The sequence below is a fragment of the Macrotis lagotis genome, chromosome 1 (genome assembly GCF_037893015.1).
Source record: "Macrotis lagotis isolate mMagLag1 chromosome 1, bilby.v1.9.chrom.fasta, whole genome shotgun sequence".
NCBI classification, from domain to species: Eukaryota; Metazoa; Chordata; class Mammalia; order Peramelemorphia; family Peramelidae; genus Macrotis; species Macrotis lagotis.
The window spans coordinates 327,053,470-327,069,138 of NC_133658.1; the positions used below are offsets into that span (position 1 = coordinate 327,053,470).

A 15,669-nucleotide genomic window follows, 5' to 3' on the forward strand; every position below is an offset into this window, starting at 1 on the left:
GTAGGTAGAATTACACATTGGTCAACAGATTGTTATGTAGGTTTGCCTTGGTGTTTTTTTTTCTTATTCCTCCATACAGAATTATGAGAAAGACCTAGATTTGAAGCAGAAGGACCTGGTGTTTGGATTTTAATATTAACCATTTATTATCTCTGCTACCTTAAGTAAGTCACCTTACTTTTCTGAGTCTCAGCTCTGGCTCCATTTTGTTTCTAGGGTTTCACTTTCAAATCCATTTTTATTGATCAGGCAGGGCTAACTATAATCAAGCATAGAAATCTTAATTGTGTTTTAATATTGTAAGTCACAAAAGCCAATAGATTTTGTTTCACATTTCATCTCAAGCAAAGATGCAGTACATAGGGAGTACAAAGTACATACATTATATATGTGTGAGGAAGTGAATAACTGTCTCTAAAGATATTTTTCAGAGCTCCAGGGAAGCAAAAGACCATCATATTATGGTCTTTGAGTTTATTCTCCACAGTGTCATACTTATGTCGGTTTTAAGAAATATGTGACATTACAGTAGACATGGAGCATATGATCACTTTTTAAATGATTATTAGGAGTCATAGGATCATTGTACTTATAAGTAGAAGAACTAAGAGCTTTGAAGCTTAAAGTTATAACAAATATTAGAGATAAATTAGTTCAATCTGTTTTTTAAAATGGTGATTAAACTGGTGTTCAGAGGTATAAATGACTTGCTCAGGGTCACAGGCTAGTAAGAGAATTAGGATTGGAGCCCAGGTCCTTTGACTTCAAATCCAATATGTTGGCCTCTCCTAGATTAGATGAGGTCAAATGATGCAAAACTCAGCAAAATTAGTATTGATTAGAAATCTGGCTTTATTAATTTTGTCTATTTTCTACTTATTCAAATATAACAAGCAATTATGTTCCTTGGTATCCAAAATCCAGAATTTAAAGACTTGAATTATAGAGGTGATGGAATAATTAGTCTTAGATGGTTTGCTTTTGGATAATTTGTTGAATGAGGTTATACTAGAGTTCTGTAACTGCAACAAGAGTTGATTGCAAATGGAGAGGTTGTATAGAGTAAGGAAAAGGGGATCTTGGTTCTGTCATTTTTCGTTTTTGAGCTTCAGTTGTTTAATGGTGATGATAATATTTGTACTACCACATTTAATAATTTGTAAAGTGCTATGTAAATGTAAACTATCATAGTTAATATATTATTTGCATTATTGGAAAATAAATCATCAGTGATACATTTTACAAGAAAAAATGTGTCAGTCAGTTATTGAGAGTGAGGGATGATAGATGATTAAGAGGAAATGTTAATCAATACACATCTTTTATAAGCCAAGCCAACAAATAGAGGAAAGTCTCCAATGTACATGTATTGGAAATATCTTCTATTGAAGGCTGAGGTTTGAAAAGCTTGAATAAGAATAGCTTAAGTGAGAAGGCATGGGTGGGTTGTGTTCTTTACAGGTAGAAACAGTAACCACATCAGTAAGATCATAGATATGTTAATGTATTGTAAAATGGAGTTTTTTTGGGATGCCATTATGATGGTTATTCCTATATGTTTAATCTCATTCAGACGGTTCCAGAATACTCAAAATTCACATTGCTTCAGCTGAGAAATGAGAATGTTGTTAGGAACATCTTAAACTTCTGGTGTCTACCCTTTGCTCTTTGGTATCTAGAGAAAACAAAACATATATTAAAATGATTCATTAGTATTAATGGTATATAATGAAAACGTTTTATCATTAAATTGTGCTTTCTCTTTCACTCTCCCTCTCTTCCTTTCTCCTCCCCACCTCCACATTGATAGCCCAACCTTCTATCACGGTTTGAGGTTCACAAAACTATTTCTTCAGTCCACTACATTGTGTTTAGATGAAATGACAGTATTAATCATCCTCATTATATTGATGAGGAAACTAAAGCACAGAAAGGTGATTTGAATCTGGATCTTTCTTTATTGTATTATGTCATGTTGTGTTTCAGTGTTTTGAGGTCATTCTATAAGAATCAGAGTCCTCCAGTATTTCTTAGAAGTCACACACTCTGAAGATAAGTTCTAATCCCTAAGTGTCATTATGGTGGCTCCATATTAATCAGGGCTTCACATAGAGCATTAGACAACTTTCACATTAATTTTAAAGCATGTTTTTTTTTTCCTGAATGAAGCTTTTACTTCTTATAATCAAACTCATTGATTTCCTTGTGATTTTCCTGGGGAAGCTTTTTTTTTCTTAGGTTTCATTGACTAGATGGCTCTGTAGATGTGCCTGCTTTTCCCTTTAGGCTCTTATAGATGTTAATTTAAAATACTAGGAATAATAACTTGTTTCATATATCTAATTACATGTACCTTCTTGGTTATAAAATCATTGAAATAGAATGGTATGGTTGGAAAAAACACTGAACATGGTTTTAAGGAGATTTGGAGAGTCCCTAGTTCTGCCATCAATTTCTTTGAAGCTTGAGCAAAATCACTTCTGCATCTCAGTCTTCCTATCTTTAAAAGAGGGAATTGGAGTGAATCTGAGGTACCTTTCAGATTTGAAATTATATTTTCCATTGACTTGTAGCTCTAAAATGGTATGCTATAGTTTTTTTCCTGCATCATTTCATTTGATCTTATAAGGTTAGAAAAATTCAGAGTGGTATCCTCATTTTAGAAATGGGGAAACATAAACTCAGAGATTGACTGAGTGGCAACATCAGGGATTGAACTCAAATTTCATGGCTTAGTACTTTTTATTATACCCCATTGTATTTCCAGTTATATAACAGATGTCAGATTTTTGGACAAATACATTTAGCAAATAATCTTGTTTCTGGTTCTGGTTTTCCTCTTGCAGTCACTGATGAAGAAAAAGATGAACTCTAAATTTGAAGTTCATGGTTGTATACCAGAGTGTAGGTTCAGAGAATTTGACCTTTTAGGGATGTATTTAATCTTTCTTTGTGCTTGTCCCAAAGCTATTTTAGCTCAAAATAATTTTAATATGACACTTCCCAAAAAACAAAATAATACCTCTCCACATACATACACCCTGCCCCCCCAAAAGCTCACTGGCTAGAACATTGAGAATTTGGGAGTGATCAAAGGATGCCACTATTAAAGGTGGAAAATATATAAACCAAAATATTTATAGCAATACTTTTTGTGATAGTTAAGAATAGGAAACAAATTAGATGCCCATAAGTTGAATCATGATTAATGAAATTTGGTATATAAATATAATGAAGTAAAATTGTGTTTAAGAAATTATATAGGGGAGGCTAGGTGGCACAGTGGATAGAGTACCGTCCCTGGAGTCAGGAGTACCTGAGTTCATTTCTGGCCTCAGACACTGTGTGGTCTTGGGCAAGCCACTTAACCTCATTTGCCTTGCAAAATCCTAAAAAAAAAATTATATATGTGATGAATGCAGTGAAACATGGAAAGATCTCTATGAACCAATGCAAAGTAATGTAAGCAGATCCAAGAAAACAATATTTACAGTAACTAAGCAGTGTAAATGGAAAGAACACACCAAGCAATCAAAATTAAATATAATAAGATTATCAAGATCAAGCAGGACTTAAGAAAAAATACTTCTGGGGTGGGGAGGGATAGAAGGGCCACAAGAGTTACATATTGCACATGTATTCAAACCGTTTCAATATATTCATCAGCTGTACTGATTTTTTTCTTAAAAGAAAATATTAATAAAAACTTATTTTTAAGAAGAATTTGGGGTGGGGAGGGAAGCAAGATTGGGGGAAAATTGTAAAACTCAAATAATATCTTTAATAAAAATTAATTTAAAAAAAAGAATTTGGGGGTGTTGATTAAAGCAATGCAGCATCTGCTCTATTAAGATTTAATTTGGATAACAATATGATTGTCCATTTTGGTGGTTCTCTATATGAAAAAGATCTGAAGATTTTATTTGAATGAGTTGTCAGTCAAAAAATATCACTACTTAGTCCTTTAAAGATCTAATATACAGTCAAGTGAGCAAAGAATTCTGTCAACTGGGTCAATCTCTGAGTTTGTTCCCTTATTTCTAAAATGAGGATACCACTCTGAATTCTTCATAAGATCAGATGAAATGTTGTGGAAAAAAGCATAGCACACCATTTTAGAACTGGAAGTCACTGGAGAATGTAGAATTCTCTTTTGACCACACTAAAGTTTAGGACACACGTGTAAAGAGAAACAAAAAACCTGCAGAAGACCACAGAGATAGTAAGCAGAAGGGTTACCTTCAGACCTTGTCATATGAGAATCCATTTGGAGAAACTTGGGATAATTTAGTATGGAGAAGAGAAGATTGTTGGAATGTATGATGAGTTAATCTTGTGAAAGAGATAAGAATTGTTTTGCTTGGTTTCCATAGGGTACAACTACAGAGGCGTGTGTGTGTGTGTGTGTGTGTGTGTGTGTGTGTGTTTAGGCTGTGATCACTTAGAGGGAACTTCTACAGGGGTCGGTTTGACTTTATGCTTGCCCTTATTCCTTTCTGACTCTGAGATTCTGTGATTTTGTAAACGGAAGCATCCAATGAGATCACTTGGCTATCTTGCAATAAGTGTACCGCTGTTCCATTTCATCATCTGTGCACAAATATTCTGTGTTCTATGTTTTATTGTTGGTAATTCAGATGATGAATGGTTTTTTCAATTAATTCTTTTTTGAAATTAGCATTGCAGCTAAAATGAATGTCATTTAAAGTAATAACTTAATGTCTAGGTCATTTTGAAATCAAACATTTCCAATTTGAGTACATATGCTAGGCAGTAGGAACCATTTATCCATGTGATCTAGAATGTAAGGGCTATTAATGCAAATTCTCAAAGTTGGAAGATAACTTTAAAAAGCAGAAGAACCATCACACCCTGGTTGGTAAAGGAATTTACCCAAATCACAAAGCAAGCTAGTGAACAACTGAGCACTAAATCTTCTGGTTGCCAGATCAATGTTCAGTGGATATCTAAGAACAGTTCAACATGCTACTCATAGTCCTTGGTTGGGCTAGTGACTTAGATTTTATAGTTATACACTAATAAAGGACACCATCAATCAGTAACCCTGAGTGTATACAAATGCAATTTCCAAAAGAAGTTGCCAGATAAGACGTTACATAGGGATATCTGAATGAATTTACCATATTTGCTGTGAGTTTTTTTTGCTTGTGTGATGGAAAAGCAGACTGGCTAATACTGTTTTTGGCACTAAACCAGACTCTTAGACTACAAAATCTGACTTTAATTTGAACTGGAATAATTTCACAGAAATACTTGTAATAAACTGAACTTTAACCAAAATGTTTGCTTTCATAATATGAATGGGGAAATGAGAGTGCCCTAAGGTTGATATTCTTATATAAAATTACTTGGTCATCTGTTTAATTATCTTCATGATTGTACCAAGGACTTAGAGGCTTAGATATGTGAACTCACTAGTTCAGCATGTCTTTGAATCAGGTTATGTCACATAACTTGGATCTGGGAAGGGGACTTTGTGCACCCAAATAGAAAGCAATCTAGAAATTCTAGAAACCATCATGGGCAAATCATTAATCCTTTTTATGCCTCAGTATTTTTGGGGGTGGGGCAAGGCAGTGGGATTAAGTGTCTTGCCCAAGATCACACAGCTAGGTAATTATTAAGTGCTTGGGGTTGGATTTGAACTCAGATCCTTCTGACTCCAGGGCTGGTGCTCTATCCAATTGCTGCCCCCTACCTCAGTTTTTTTTTCTTCCAAAAAATGTAGTGGTTAGATGAAATCTTCCTTCTTGCACTAATGTGACGTGTTCTAGATAATTCAGTATTTAATGATTTTATGAATTTTAGTAATATTTAGTATTTTAAGAATCATCTAATTTATCATCCCTTCCAGTTCAGAGTGAATTTTGAACTATTCTTTTATGTATTAGTTTAATTTTAATATTGAGAAATGCACTTTGATGGTAGCTCACTTTAAAGCCTTATAACAATCCTCTGCAGCTTGGTAGGTATTATGATTTTTATTTTACAGATGAAGAAACTGAGACATAGAGATGAAATAACTTGCATATAGTTACAAGACTAGGGATTTGAATTTCGGCCTTCTAGCTGAAGACCACTTGTTTTCAACAAGTTTTGAATTCCAAATTCTATCCCTCTCTATCTTCCTTTCCCCTTCCCTGAGACGGTAAGAAATCAGATATAGATTATCTATGTGCAATCATGTAAAACATTTCCATATTAGTCCCTTTGTATAAGATTCAAATAAATGAAAAAATGAAAGTGAAAAATAGCATGCTTTCCTTGTTATGTCTTGGATCATTATATTGCTTAGAATAGCTAAGTCATTCATATACTTCATCTCTATTACTGTATACATTTTTTTTCTGGTTCTATTCATTTAACTGTGCATTAGTTCATGTAAGTCTTTTCCAGGTTTCTCTGAGATCATCCTATTTGTCATTTCTTATAGCACAATTATATTCCATTACAATACTATACCATAGCTTTTTTAACTATTCCCTCAACTGAGGGAATACAAATAGGTCCTTTTCCCTTTCTTTGGGATACACACCTATCAGTGTATTGCAGAATCAAAGTTTTATAGCTCTTTTGGCAGTTTCCAGATTGTTCTCCAGAGTGGTTGGATCAGTTCACAACTCCATCAATAGTATATTACATTACTGAGCTAACTTTCCCACATCCCCTCCAAACATTCAGCATTTTTCTTTTTTGTCATTTTAGCCAATCTGATAGGTATGAGTTGGTACTTCAAAGTTGTTTTAATATGCATTTATCTAATCAGCAGTGATTTAGAGCATTTTTTTCTGATAACTATAGATGCTTTCGTTTCTTTTTCTGAAAATTGCCTGTAAGTCACACCTTTTGACCATTTGTCAATTGAGGAATGACTTGTATTTTTATAAATTTGATTCTATTCTCTATATATTTGAGAAATAAGATCTCTTTCACACATATTTGCTCCAATACCCTCCCTCGTTTTCTGTTTTCCTTATAATTTTGGTTTCTGTTGTACATTTTATGATGCCCTCTTTATCTTCCTTGGTCCTAAATTCTTCCCTTAGTCATAAGTCTGACTGATAAACTATTCCATTCTTTCTGTATTATTTGCTTAGGGTTTCATCCTTTATGTGTAAATCATATGCCCATTTGACCTTATCTTGGTATATAATGTGGGATGTTCTTTACCTAGAACCTTTAAAAGCTTAAAATAAAACAAAGTAAACAACCAGAAGAGCTTAATATGATACATTTCCTGGTAATTTTTTTTTTAGGTTTTTGCAAGGCAAACAGGGTTAAGTGGCTTGCCCAAGGCCACACAGCTAGGTAATTATTAAGTGTCTGAGGCCGATTTGAACTCAGGTACTCCTGACTCCAGGGCTGGTACTCTATCTACTGCACCACCTAGCCGCCCCTGAAATTTTTATTTTTAAGTGAGGGATGGCAAGAGTGCTGAATTTTATTAAAGGACGTGAAATGAACTCTGTTCAAAAGTCTTAAACAGGTTGTGTTTCTTATAGCTAATTAATGAAATATGCAAGAACAGGGATCAAGGAATATTTAATATTTCACTTTAAATATAACAAAAGAGACATTTCTTGTCTTTAATCTATCAGATGAAAAGTTAATTCTGAGTACTGTATACTTAAGTAAACTTGATAATTGTTCTTAGAGGTTTACACCTGCCTATGTAAATTATAGGCATGTATTTTAAACATTAGCATTTTGACTTCAGTTGAAAATGTTGATTCTAAATTATCTTTAGTTATAATTTTAAAAAATCTTGATGAAAATAGCTTTTTCTAGCACCTAAGGCTGTTTTCACCACAAAAAGGCTGTTTAGCAACCACAAAAAGAGATGTTAAAAATATTTTGGTACAAATAGTTATTCATTACAAAATGCAAGAAAAGACAAATTTAACGTGATCTAGAAAGTTTTACCACAGTGTTTATGGAATTATAACTAGACTTGGAGTCTTAAGGCTTATTTTGCCATAGACCAGCTTTGTGATTCCTACCAAGTCATTTCTTTCTGAATTAGTTTCCTTACCATTAAATCTCTCTAACAATATCAAACCTGCACTGTGTATGAAGGGGTGGTTTTTATGATGAGGATGGAGCTGATCTTTGATTTGATCAATTCAGAAGAATTCCTTTGCTATAGATGAGCACTTTGTCAGCCACTATTATCTTTCTAAAGTTAAGACTTATTTGACTGGGACATTGAGGGATTAAATAACTTGCCCATGGTCACATACCGTGTGTGTGTACACGTGTGTGTGTGTGTGTACACGTGTGTGTGTGCACACATGTGTGTGTATTGCTTTGCAAATGAATGCTATCTTAATCAACTATCTTAATTCAGGAAGTGCCTTATAGATAGTCTGGGTTATAATATTCTATATTTTAAACCTTCTGCTCTAATATTCTTTATTTTAAGAGTTTTTACAGGGCAGCTAGGTTGCACAGTGGATGGAGCACTGGCCCTGGAGTTAGGAGGACCTGAATTCAGTTCTGGCCTCAGACACTTAATAATTACCTAGCTGTGTGACCTTGGGCAAGTCACTTAATCCCATTGCCTTTTGAAAACAAAAAAAAAGTTTCTACAGCATTAATATTCCTTATTCTAAGGTATATAGCATTTTCTCTCCTTTCCCTCTATTCTTTTCCCCTACGATGTAACCATGAATGCAAACCTTTAGTAGGTCCATCAACATGAACTATTGTCTTAAAAATGTCTTTAATAAGAAATGTAAAAAGCTGGGAGTTGTCCAACATGATGGCTTTAACTTTTATTGGGTGAAGTCACATTTGAAATGCTTCATAATCATGGGTTATTAACAATGGAAATAAGAGATGTGAGAAATTTTGGACTATCTTCTGGGAGGGATTTGTTTTAATTGTTAGTGAGACTGGGGAAATAATTATAATGCCTATTAGGAGCATACAAATACATTTCATCTTGGGCTCCCTGCCAAGTATCTAGCCAGGCAATGATATCAATAGCTATGTGCCTTTTAGGTTTTTCTGACAAGGATGAAGGAATTGAGAAAGAGCTTCAAGTGTTGACATACAGGAAGGGCACAAGGGACAAAGACTGATATGTTTTAGACTTTAAAAGAATGGAATTTGGACACTAATGGTTACCATTGTCAGGAGTGATGATGAAAGTGACATAGAAGGATAATCAACTGGTGGGTTAGCTTGCATAGGACAAAAGCTACTAAATCTCAAAGATGTCACCCACCTTTCACACTGAGTTTGGCTGTCAGTGGTTAAGCCAGTTTCTTGAGTTTTTTTTTTTTTTTTTGGTAGCATAGAATTTTAGACATAGGAGGAGCCTTAAAGTTAATCTAATTCACTACTAATTTTAGAGAGAAGGTCCAGAGCAGGAAAATTACTTGCCTATGATCACTAAGTGGTCTTTGATTCCACTGAGAAGTACTGTGGTACTAACTCTTCAATTATTTAAAACAATGTGATAGAGATTTTTTATTATCATCAGTCATACACTACAGTATAGAGCTGGTTTTTATCTTGTAAGAGTTCTTATCTAATAAGGTCTGTTATCTATTTTTAAGCTTCCCTACTACCTATGCACACAGTTTCTTTGATGTTAAAGGTTTCTCTTGGGGGAAAAATCCCTTTTAATTACAGAAAGAACACTGAAGTGGGAAATCAGTGGGACTGGGTTTTCATTCTATCTTTGCTTCTTAGTATTTGTGTAATCCTCAGGAAGGTAACTTCTCTGGCTCTTCATTTCCTCAAATATAAATATGAGAAGGTTAGTTGATGGAATTAATGTTTCCAAAATAGATATCCTTGAAATCATTATAAAGTTAGAATAGAAAAGTATCTTCAGAGATCTTCTAGTTAAACCTTGTTTTCCCCTCTCCTAAAAAAGAAAAAGATGAGAAAACAGGTCTAGAGAAGTTACTTATTCTGGAAACACATACATATACGTATACATATACGTGTGTGTGTGTGTGTGTGTGTGTATTAAGATGCAGGGTTGAGATTTGAGCTCAGATTCCTTGACTCCAAGTACTGAGCTTTCTCCATTACACCATGAATTTATATCCAGAACTATTAATAGTAGTGCATGGCAATCAATCCTTCTCTTTCTTTTCTTTTTCTTTTTTTTGCAAGGCAATGGGGTTGAGTGACTTTCCCAAAGTCACACAACTAGGTAATTATTAAGTACCTAAGGCTGGATTTGAACTCAGGTCCTACTGACTCCAGGGCCAGTGCTCTGTCCGCTGTACCACCTAGCTGCCCCTTATCCACTGTACCACACAGTAGCCCCTTCCTTTTCTTTTTTTGTTTTTTGTTTTAGGTTTTTGCAAGGCAAACAGGGTTAAGTGGCTTGCCCAAGGTCACACAGCTAGGTAATTATTAAGTGTCTGAGACCGGATTTGAACCCAAGGTACTCCTGACTCCAAGGGCCGGTGCTTTATCCACTACACCACCTAGCTGCCCCCCTTTTCTTTCTTAAAAAACAAAAAATGGACTGGGAGATGTTTCCTAGTGGTATGAAGGAGGACAGTTGTTTGTGAGTCACCTTCTAAAACTGAAAAAAATCCTTCAGGGAAGCTCCCTGAAAACACTTCCAATTCTGAACGGGGCTTTCACCAGATCGTAATGATGTGAGAATTTGTTGGAGTGCAACTGCCAAAGCTCACAGTTGAACTGCCAGAGACTACAGTTGAATGGATTTTTTTTCCTTCTTTAAGAAACAAATTATAGCCACATATTCTTATTTTAGACAGTTGGGAGGGGGAGGAGAAAAATGGGAAGTATTATCGAAGGAATTTATTGTCTCTTTAAAAGTGAATGCAGGGGCAGCTAGTTGGTGCAGTGGATAGAGCACTGGCCCAGGAGTCAAGAGGACCCGAGTGCTAATTCAGCCTCAGACGCTTAATACTTACTTTGCTGTATGACCTTGGGCAAGTCACTTAACTCCATTGCCTTGCAAAAAAACCCCCCAAAAAGTGAATGCATAGCAACTACTTTTTTTTTTCAGTGGACTGTTAACTGTTGTTAACAGTTAACCTGTTACCTTTGGAGGGTTTTGAGGAGCATTCTCAATTCACTTATTAGATAACTTGAGCCTATGCATCTCTCTTCATTGCCCTACAAATGATAAAACTGAATTAATTGACAGAACTTTCAGTAGTACTAGCCAAAGTAGTCATCATACTTTAACTAGTTGTTTTTTGGAGCTTCCTGAAAGAGTATCAAATCCAGGCGAATGGTCAGAACTAGTTATCCTGGGCTACATTTTGGAAGTAAATGAAACATGTTAAATGCCCCCCCCAACCCCAATATCCTACTTTTATGGCCAAATATGGTTCAGGATCAACTGAAGTCATTCTGTGATGCCTCAGCAATCCCTGGATATATAGAATCTTGGGATTTGGAAGAGAAAGAAACTTTAGAAAGCCTTATGCTAACCCATTTCTTTTTTAGCTCTACATAGTGACTTTTTCAGAGTCATAAAATTGTGGGTAATTGAGCCAAAGGTTGAACCTACATATTATCTAAGTCTGTTTTTCTTTTTACTGTATCAGTCAACCTCAGTGGCTATTCCAACACGGTAGGCCATACCAACTCTTAAGTTGGAAAGGCTTCAGGGATAAGGGCCGCAAAATAGTTTTCCAAGGAATAGGCCAGCTAAGTGCAGAGGCGGTTCATTACTAAAGGGCTGACCTCCAGGCTGTGAACCCCCCCCCCCCAAATAATTAATTAAATATTTTGAGTTTGAAGCATGGAAGCATGGAACTTGCTTTGTGGGAGAAAATTAACATTGAAAGTACGTCTTGGGAAGCATTGAAGTATGGTTTTAAAATTTAGGTATTTGTTATTACTTTTATATTGAGGGCAACAAATACAAGGCTGGTCAAAGGGAGAGAATGAAAAAATATCTCCCATAGCAGTTTTTCCTTTCCAGTGCTTTGAGACATGCTTTTGGTTTATTTGAGCAGATGCACAGGATTTTTTTCTAGAATTTTGGAAATTTTCTAGAATTTAAATAGGATCTCATGGTCAGAACTAGATTTTTGTTAAGAATTGTTCAGTTTAGCACATCTTTATGGAATGTTTACCCATCGTGGTTTGTGTTGGGGGAGGGACAAAAATTGAAGATGCAGTAGTATCTACTAAGAAGGCTAGTAGAAGGGGAAGAATAGATATAGAGAATAGAAGAAGATATAGATAACAAGATGTAGTGTAAAGGTTCTAAATTTTGAGTCAGAAATTATACAGTAGAAAGAGGACTGGACTTGGAGTCAGGAAGACTAAAAGATACTTAACTAATTGTGTTTCTCAGCAACTTACTTAATTTTTCAGGGCCTTAGTTTCCTCATTTATAAAACAAAAAGAATTGAAGATCCTTTTAGGTCTAAATCTATGATCTTCTAACTGAAGTTTAGAGCCAAGTTCTGACACTTGCTAATAACTATATTTGACCTTTGTTAAATGTCTTAACATTTCTTAAACTTCAGTTTTCTTTTTTCTTTAACTTGACTAAATGATCTCTAAGCGTCTTTTCACCTCTTTTCAACTCACTCAAAGGACTACAAATGGCAAGTTAATAACTGTAACATTTAAAGTCTATAATCAGACAAAATATATGCTTATTAAAAAAACCTGGTTCCCTATCTCTTTTTTGCATCATTTCTCATATTAGTTTGGAAGCTGAGATGATGATATATGTCTTATGGTCTAGAGCTCTCACAACAAAGATGAGCTCTTAAAATTGCAAAAGAAGTGACTTGCAGCAAATTTTTTCTGATAGTATATATGCATCTAACCAACAGTTGTCAAGAACAGTGTATACTATATGAATAGAAGATATAAATGAAAATCCAATAGTAAAGGGGTAGAAAATATGCTGTAAATGCTTTGATAACATTCTCATAGACATTATTTCATTCTTAGTCTTGAAGATTATAATACAACGTAGAAAGGGAGAAAAAAATTCATTATTGGACAAACATCATTTCTGATGGTCCCTTTTAGTTAAAAGAAATCCAAGGGAGGTGTTTAACATGCCACTCATATACTTAAATACTTATAAAGATCAGTGATCAATTCCTCCAGAGACCCAAATCACTCCTCCATGCTTTTAGTTTAAGATGCTAATATGTTGCTGTGGCGAAATAAGGAGAACTCTACTTCACCAGCTAATCATTCCTATAGTAATAAACTTCTCTGCACTTAGCTGGCATTTGGGAGACAGACAATATTTTCATGGATCCCATATTTTAAAGGCCTTTTAAGCTTGGTAGGACTTCACAGAACTTGTTCACCTTAACAACTTTTCTCAACAATTCCAGTCATACTAGGGTAGAGAATCAAGAAGGGAGTATCTTAATATATATGCAAGAAAAGTTTGAAGACAGTACTGAATGATTTAATAAGAAAATTTCTGTTTCACCAAGTGGGTGTGATATTTTGATAATTTGAGCATCTTTTTAATTTCTTCAGGTATCCTGTAAAAAAGTCTAAGCTCTTTTCAATTCTATCCTAATGGAACCACCATTCCTGTAAAAATCTTAAGTATTTCACATAGAATATTTTAGATAAGTGTTTCTCAAAAAAGATTTATGTTCAGAAACAGTTCCTTGAATGATGTGGATTGCTAAATTAAGATGGAAGAAAAACAAATATTGAGATTCAGTGAGTTGTACTCTCAGTACATATAACTTAGACAAATATTGCAGAGAGACAATAGCTTCAGCCCTGATTTGGATAGTTGGATCACATTTGGTAAATTGCTTGTCACATAAATGCATGTCACCAAAGGGTATCTCTTTTTTTTAAAATTAGTATTATAGAAAAACGCTTGGTGGATATTATTGTAGTATATCACCAATGATGACTCGTGGATGAGAAATACTATAAAAGTCATTATGAGGATATGTATGACTCAAAAAAAGAGATGGCTCTTTCTCATATATAGAGAGAGCCTCACTGATGCATTGGTATCTATGAAATATGAAAAAACAAACCAGTGAAATCTTTCTACGATATTGAGTAAATCTTCTATGGAGGATATTTCAAAGATACAAATAAGAATTGTACAGGGTGAGAGAGTATGGTCACTCACAGTTCATAGTGGTGGAAAGGCTACACTTTAGGAAGATCAGATTGACAGCTAAGTGAAAGATAAATGAATGGGGAGAGACTTGAGGCAGGGTCTACTAAAATAGTTCAGGAATAAGGTGGTAAGAATCTATACCAGAGTTGTGTAAGTATCAATTCAAGGAAGGAGTAATAGATGAGAATTGTGGCATAGAATTGGTAAGACTTGAGGGTGGCTAGGTGGCACAGCAGACAAGAGCACTGGCCCTGGAGTAAGGAGTATCTGAGTTCAACTCCAGCTTCAGACATTTAGTAATAATTACCTAGCTGTGTGGCCTTGGGCAAGCCACTTAACCCTGTTGCCTTGCAAAAACTAAGAAGAAAAAAAGAATTGATAAGACTTGGCAATAAATTGGACAGGAGGGGGCAAGAGAGATTGAGGAATTTAGTGACACCTGAATTGTGAACTTGGATGAACAAGGTGATTTTGGTTCCCTGGAAGTAATAGAGAAGTTAGTAAGAGAGGAGCCCTTTGGAGGAAAGTGAATGATTTTAGCTTTGGACATGTTGAGTAGGGATATACAGTTCATTATGTCTAAGAGATGGTTATGAATGTGTGTAGTAGCAGGGGTTTCTAACCTTTTAGCTTTTTTGTATAGGATGAAAAAAGCAGCAAACAGAATTCAATACCCATTTATGAATACAATCCAATTCATTCTATCAGTGAGCTCAAAAACAAATGGAAGGCCCCTGTGTTGGATACACCTGATCCAGAGGAGAGAAGTGAGAGCTGAATAAATAGAACTGAGAATTATTATTATTATAGAGGCAATAATTAAATTCATGGGATTAAAGGACCATCAAGAGAAATCACATGAAGAGGAGACAGTGACAGTGTAAGACTGAACATCTGGAGTTTACAAAACAATTTTCTTATAATTCTTTGCAGGATATAGTTATTATTCCCCTTTATAGGTAAGGTGAGTGAGTTGTCCAAAAATCATGACACTGGTAAGTGGCAGTGGTAGAGTCTGAGCCTCTTGACTTTGGTCTTCAAAGTCCATTGTTCTTTCTATTATTTTCAGGCTTTCTCCATAATGTTTTTCTAATAATAGTCCAGTATAGTCGGTAATGTAAATATTTAACAAAGGAAGAAAATGAAGATTAAGAGAGCTTGAAGAGATGTAGAATATAGAACAGGTTATCAGAACTGAAAAGGGCCTTGGAATGGAGACTTAGATGCTGGAACAAAAAAATGTCTGATTTGGAAGGAGATTTAATGATTTTTCTGATCTAGCTGTCTTCTTTTATACATGGGGAAACTGAGGCCCAGAGAGACAACTTGCTTAAGGTCATAGAGCTTGACTAGTAAGTGGTGATGATATTTGCCCTTCATTCTCAAAGAAGGCCATATCATCAGGGAGGTGATTCTTTGACAAACACATGAATTGGATTTGAGTGAGGGAGTGTTGTGCTAAGTTGCCAACTTCACTTTCTCTCGAGCCATCTAGCTCAGTGACCAGATGGCCAGGTATGAAACAAGATGACTGAAGATGGTCCTGGAGGCAATCAGGATTAAGT

The 15,669-nt window shown here is 35.1% G+C and overlaps 1 protein-coding gene across 4 annotated transcripts in view; it reads left to right on the top strand.

Moving 5' to 3' along the window:
* NR6A1 (nuclear receptor subfamily 6 group A member 1) overlaps window positions 1–15,669 on the top strand; it is a 281,543-nt gene that overhangs the window by 83,724 nt on the left and 182,150 nt on the right. The window lies entirely within an intron of this gene.